Genomic DNA, 7,387 nt, shown 5'->3' with positions numbered 1-7,387 from the left:
CATTTTAACTTCTCAGCTCCTTAATCATTTTCTTCATTTTCTTCAAAGCTATTTCCATTTGCCAGCATCTTTATGACATTAAAGTGTTTCAAACCGAAAACAACATTACAGGTGTTTGACCTTATCAGCTTTTTTTGTTTATTGCTTACTTTTCACCTGTCAAAAAAAATAGATTTGGAAACCTGAAATGACAAGGCACTTTCAGTATATGACATGGCATTGGTTTATTTAAGTGGGGGAGCTTTATTTCTCCATGAAATATGTAATTATAGCATACAAATTTTTAAAGTTATCATCACATTTGTGATTATATAAGCCTATGATGTTTTATATTTTATTTAGGTGTTTTGTTGAGTCCACATAAGCTGGGTACTCTCTGTTAACACTTCACATCTAAATGTAAATTTCAGTGCTGTAAAATTACTCAAAATGTTTCCAAAAGTAAAAGTACAATTTATCCTTTGGTGTTTGCAAATAATCGATTCCTGAAAAACTGGAGGCTTTGTATAATAAGAACTATTAAGACCACAGAATAAGTCTTTAAATGATAACTGGAACTAAATTATTAGCTGTTATTAAACACTTTCATGTTTAATAAAAGTAAAAAGCAAAATGAAATGGCTTTGGGTAACTCCTCCCGGAGGATGAAATGTGAAAGTAAGCTGGTAGATAACTTAGGACATTTTGCTGAAAAAATAAAGGGAAAGAGAGAGCGAGAGAATGAATCAAGGTGAGAATTAAGAAAAATTAAGAAAGCCAGCTTTTCTCTCTTATCTCTAAAGTGAAGGAAGAGGAGCATCCCCCATGAGGTAGAGGGTTGCTGAAGATACTGTGATGTTTCAGGAAGGAGAGGCCTATGGACTACGTTTTCTTTTCATCAGGTTATGAAACAAGCAGAGTGGCATCTTTTGATAAAAAGAATGTTCCTGGAAACTCTTGGTAGGCACATAAGAGGACTAAAGGCATGCAAACGATGACAAATGCAGGGATAGAAAGTGTGTTGACAAGCCATGCTAGAAATAGCCTTCCTATGCTGGCAGATTTGCACAGGAAAAGGTGAGGGATGTCTATGACTGGTGGGGAGCTAGGTGTCCTCTGGAGGACCTGCTATCACTTAGTAGCAGAATAGAGTCCTAGATTCTTCGTCAGGTGCTGCGGCTCCCAACAGGCTACCAGGCTTCCTCCCACCAAGCAGGGCTCTTCTCCCATTTTCCCCTAACACCTGCTTCGGTGGTCTTAATGGGGTCACAGGCCAACTCTCAGAGTCAGGATTTTCCTCGCTAGCAGGCCTGTCTACCTCGAGGGCAGTCACACTAGTCAGTACCCCGTTTAGCACGGCAGCCTGGCTTCCTAGGGCGACTCAAGATCAGTGGCACTTTACAGAAATAAATTCCTGCTTATCGAACATTTGGCATCAGCAAGAAATAAAGCCTTATTTTAAAACCACAGAGACATGAAGGATGTCTAAGGAATCTGATCTTGATTATCCAAAATGATATTAAAAGATTTTTTTTTTTTAGTTTTTGTTTGCTTTAGCTTCCAACTTAAAAGCCATTACAATGTATTAATTTCTTGCCTCAAAAATTTTTAGTCAGTATTGTATTATTTCTAATTTTTGAAATATAGCGTCAGATATCTACATGGTCCCATAAAATATTTTTTAAAAATGTTCTATCTTCACTTTAAGATAAAATATATATCTTCTGCTTTTCAGAACATCTCCCTTTTTCTCTCACCCTCTCCCCATTTCTGTTTCTCTTGCTTTTTTATCTATCAATTTATATATCTAATCTACCTGTGTAATAATAGTGATCATAGTATATAAATCTTCTTTGTTTTCATCCGCTTGATTCATCTAGATTTGAGAGCTATGCTAAAATCTACTTTGCATCTGTCTGTCTCTATGGAAGCCTCTGTTTTTATTTTAAATTACTGCTTAACAAAAGTTGTTGCTTTATTATATATTATATAGGTATAAATAAATGTTACGATGTTACATCCTCATTGTGAGTTATACTTACAGCTCACAATTTGTCTCTGTATAACTTTTTAACAACTATTTTGGTTGTTAAATTACTTTCTCTGGTATCAAAATCAGGTCCTTTATTTTTATTTTATTCTCCCTATAATACTTTGGCTCTGTTTTCAGTATTTAGCCTTCATGAATCATTATGTTTTAGGTGTGCTTTTTTCTACAACATCAAGACGGATATGTTTTTATGGTCAAATTGGAACTATTTTAATAAATGAGTTAACTCACCTGGATTTATTGAAATGTAAATCTGTTAGGTCTTAGTTCTGAAATATTATTTTGTGCCTCTTCCTTCCTTCCATCCTTTGTTTGTTTTATTGTTTCCTTTTCTTTTTTAGTTTGCTTGTTTGTCTTCATTTGATATCTAGTAGCATGTGTATTATTAAATGTATTTGGCCACCAGGAAAATTAAAATCTACTATTAATAATCACATAACAAGAAGTTTCAAGAACAGGAGAAAATTTGCTAAGAGGACTGACATTTTATAACATGCCACAGAAGGTATTATATAAATCTCGCATCATGATAATTATCTATCAATCTTCTAGTCACAGTTTAAAAATGTATTTCTAATAGACCTCCAGCACTTTTAAGTGTAATTAATATTTTAGATGATTTAGCTCAAAATCAAATGTGGTTTGACTTCTATGTCCTCATTTGCTACTCCGACACCTAGGTGGAGATAAGTCCAGCAGCACTATTCCAGGTGTACAGGTGAGGATCTCATTATTTTTCCTAGTAAGTAGCATCATGGCCTCCAAGGAATGTAATGCTCTAGTGCAGTTTCTATCACATAATAAAAGTAAATCGTTGGGCTGGGCACATTGACTCATGCCTGTAATCCCAACACTTTGAGAGGCAGAGGCAGGGGGATACCTGAGGTTGAGAGTTCAAGACCAGCCTGACCAACATGGAGAAACCCCGTCTCTACTAAAAATACAAAAATTAGCCAGGTGTGGTACCACATGCCAGTAATTCCAGCTACTCCGGAGGCTGAGGCAGGAGAATCGCTTGAAGCCGGAAGGTGGAAGTTGCAGTGAGCCAAGATTGTGCCACTGCACTCCAGCCTGGGCAACAAGGGTTAAAGTCCGTCTAAAAATTTTTTTAAAAAATTAAATCTTGGATCTAATTATTCCCATTATATTATGTCTAGAAGAATAGCTTAAAGTATCTATGAAATGCAGATACCAGTATAATTTTATATAAATAAGGAAAATGTTTATTCTTTTAATTCCTCACCCCAATACCTTCAATGCCACAGTCAAACAATTATTCTTCCAACTGCCAGAGACAGAACATTATTTAGAGTCTGACAGCTATGTCTCCCTGCATTTGGATCAGAAATAGTATTCTTGAACTGGAATTTTTAAAAATCCTTGTTTGTTTAAAACCAAGAAAAATTTTGCATACTGTAACCATAAGAAACAAAGTATTCATTTCATTATCTTTAATGCAGTGATTTATTTGTCAAAATTATGTGCAATCCCTATACCATACGGAAATTTAGTGGGGAATTGTAGTGGACATGGCGATTGTAAAGACTTGGTAAATCTCAAGGACTTTCCACTTTGCAAAAGAGATGGAATCTATGCAATTTAGGCATCCTGATACGAGGCGATGCATTCCCAAAGTTATTAAGAAACGGAGAATTTATACTTTAAAAAAATTTCTGGCTTGGTGAGATCGCTCAAGCCTGTAATCTCAGCACTTTTGAGCCAAAAGCGGTTGGATCACGAGGTCAGGAGATCGAGACCATACTGGTCAACATAGTAAAACCCCACCTCTACTAAAAATACAAAAATTCGCTGGGTGTGGTGGAACGTGCCTGTAGTCCCAGCTACTCAGGAGTCTGAGGCAATCACTTGAACCCAGGAGGCAGAGGTTGCTGTGAGCCAAGATCGTGCCACTGCCCTCCAACCTGGTGACAGAGCGAGACTCTGTCAAAAAAAAAAAGAAAAGGAAAGAAAAAAAAGAAAAAAACTGTGCTGAAATGAGATTAATAACAACTTTAAAGGAGTTAACTGAATAATGTACAGCAATAATATAGAACTAATCTAGATAGCGGTGAAATTTTTCGTTGCGGCCATTAAGAGGGAAAAAGTGTAACAAATTATGAAATAAAAAAGAAAAAAAATAGTAGTTATCAATTGAGTCTTTAGGTTTCAAGCCATAATAGCAACTTGGTCACTTAAAGAATATAGAACATTTCTTGAAAGCTACAAGGAATCAGCTTCAGTCGTCAGGCAAGAAACAGGAAATAATGAGTGATGAAGGCACACCACTAACATGAGTCAATTCTAAGACACTGACCTTGGAAAATAATCCCCCCCCAACACACACACATATTTTAAAGGCATCAGCAACATGAAAATGACTAGTCAAGCCTTTAAAACTCAAACTACAGCCAGCAATTCTGCAATTCACTTAAAAATCAATAATTCACTTGGTTGGTGTTAGTGATTTCTCTTGCATACCACCCATTTTAGATCTCAGATTGATCAAGGAATCTTGCTTCTTCTAGGGACTCAAATTTGCCCACAGAGACAGGAGCCCTCAGTAGTGAGCCTCCATGAGATCTGGTGCAATAGTCTTCTGCTTACCTTTACTTTGGGAATGTATGACCAGGGCATATGCCACTATTATTTATAATTATTTATTTATTTATTTTTATTTTTTGAGGCAGAGTCTTGCTCTTTCACCCAAGCTGGAGTGCAGCGGCACAATCTCAACTTACTGCAACCTCCGCCTCCCTGGTTCAAGCCTCAGCCTCCCAAGAAGCTGGAATTGCAGGTGTGCACCACCACACCTGGCTAATTTTTGTAGTTTTAGTAGAAACTGGGTTTTACCATGTCAGCCAGACTGGTCTTGAACTCCCGACCTCAGGTGATCCACCACCTCTGCCTCTCTAAGTTCTAGGATTACAGGTGTGAGCAACTACGCGTGACCCATTTGTAAAAATTTTAAGAAGTTCTGCCCAACTTAAATAAAAAACACTGGAAATAAGGAGAAAATATATAGGAAATGAGAAAACAAAGTTGTAATTATTTTCTAATAATCTGTTTGCAGGTTATGCTTCTATGTAATATTATATAGTGATTTAACTTTTTTTTAAAAGAAGACTTACTGTTTCAGAACAACCTATTCCAACTGCTATGATAGAAAAATCTTAATTGTTTCTTTATAATGAACAGTTTATAGTGTTTATAGGCTTTTCTTTTTACATAATCCATTAATTTATCTCTGTTTTGTGGAAATAAACATTATATTGCTTAAGTTACTATAACTCCATAGGTCCTCACGCTATCTACTGGAAGGAAATAAAAATATAATTTAAAATGACCCTTCAAAGCCATATTTTGTGGAGGAAATTTGCATCTGCAGCGAACCTCCTTACTTTTCTAGGTCCTTCCCAGCTCTAGGACAAATTAAATGACAGTCTGATAAATTAAATGATTAGAAAAGAGACATTTACCATATTATCTAAGGCTGCTACATGCAGGCTTCATATACTTAACAAGAACCTTGACTTTCACAACCTTTCTTGTCTTAAGTATTCACTTCAAGTCTTTAGACAGAGCTTAACTCTTTCAACCAATTACCACTCACAAAATCTTCAAAATCACCTATGACCTGTAAGCCCCTACATGAAGATGTCTTGCCTTTCCAGACTGAATCAATGTATACCTCTATTTAATGTGAATGCTGGTGCATTGTGCTTAACTCCAAAAGGGATGTCTTAATTTACTTCTTGACCTGTAACTTTTGTCTCCCTAAAATGTATAAAACAAAAGTATAACCTGACCACCTTGGGCACACTTTCTCAGGACTTCCTGAGACTAGTTCTTGGGACATGGTAACTCATATTGGCTGATAATAAACCTCTTTAAATATTTCACAGAGCTTGACTTTTTCCTCAATATTCTTCCAAGTCCCTCTAAAGTCACTGGTGTCTCTGTCCTTGGCAGCCCTCCCACCTGCTAATTCCCACATTGGTCATCACAGTAATGCTTAGGCTTATTAAAAGGTGTCAACTCAATGGAATATTTCTCAATGTCTACCTTTCTACTATATATTAAATGTGCTTTTTTCGAGTTATGGTGGATTCTTAGGCAGAACATGGGTGAGGTACACATGCAGGTCTACAAAAAGATTATCTACAATAGTTCTGCTGGCCTTCCACTCTGACTAATGTTTCACCATTAAATTCAGCCCTTTAAGTCAACCCATATCTTCCTAAAATAGTTTCTTCACTGTGTTCTAGCCAATCACATGCCAGCATTGAAACCATCCCCACAGGGCTGACAAGAATTGCATGCTGGGTTCTGGACAGAGGTATAGTTATAATTAAGCTTTAGTCAGGCTGAGCTTTGGCCCATTTCCCCCTTGCTGAAAGTCACATAGCAATAGATACTGACCATTTGCATCCCGATTGTTCCTATAAATAAAATTTCTGACATTAAGGTCATAAGACTGTTGAATTGATTTTCATCTCTATTGTTCCTAAAGGCAGGATCTGTGACATTAGAATCAAAACAAAGGCTTTTGTTTAAAGATTACTTAAGATCACTTTGAAGACCTCTATAGAGGGATGGGGTTAGCATGAGAACACCAGCTTCTTCATCTCCCTATCCTGTGAATTCACCCTATATTCTTCCTTCTACTAATCAATGAGCTCTACACTTCAGCCTAGTCCCAAACCCTTAGAAATCCTAACCCTAAATTCCTTGGGGAGTTGGATTGAGATTTCCTCCCATCTCCTAATTTGGTGACCCTATAATTACACTTCTTTCTCTTCTGCAACCCAGTGTCTCAGCTTATTGACTTGCTGTATGCAAGAGGAAATGAATCTATTATGATAAAATATTATCAGTTTAGGCCAGGCACGTGCCTCACACCTGAAATCCCAGCACTTTCAGGTGGGTGGATCACCTGAGGTCGGGAGTTTGAGGACAGACTGGCCAACTTGATAAAAAGTCTCTACTAAAAGTACAAAAAAATTAGCTGGGCATGGTAGTGGGCGCCTGTAATCCCAGCTATTCAGGAGGCTGAGACAGGAGAATTACTTGAATGGGGCGTGGTGGGGGGGAGGTGGAGGTTGCAGTGAGCCAAGATTGCACAACCGCACTCCAGCCTGGTCAAGAAAGCAAGACTCCATCTCAAAAAAAAAAAAAAAAAAGAAAAAGAAAGAAAGAAAAATTATCAGTTCATTATGAACCCAGTCTAATCTCATACCTAGGAATGAGGTCTGGAGATGGATTTAAAAATAGGTAAATTCAAAACCAGAGCCACTGTCTGGTAGTGAGAAGTCTGAGTATAGTCAAAAGCAGGAAGGTGAAGAACTCAGCCCACTCAGA

The sequence above is a fragment of the Cebus imitator genome, unplaced genomic scaffold (genome assembly GCF_001604975.1).
Source record: "Cebus imitator isolate Cc_AM_T3 unplaced genomic scaffold, Cebus_imitator-1.0 Scaffold337, whole genome shotgun sequence".
In the NCBI taxonomy this organism is placed as follows: domain Eukaryota; kingdom Metazoa; phylum Chordata; class Mammalia; order Primates; family Cebidae; genus Cebus; species Cebus imitator.
The sequence above is the reverse complement of the archived record's forward strand: the minus strand, read 5'-3'. Positions refer to the sequence as shown.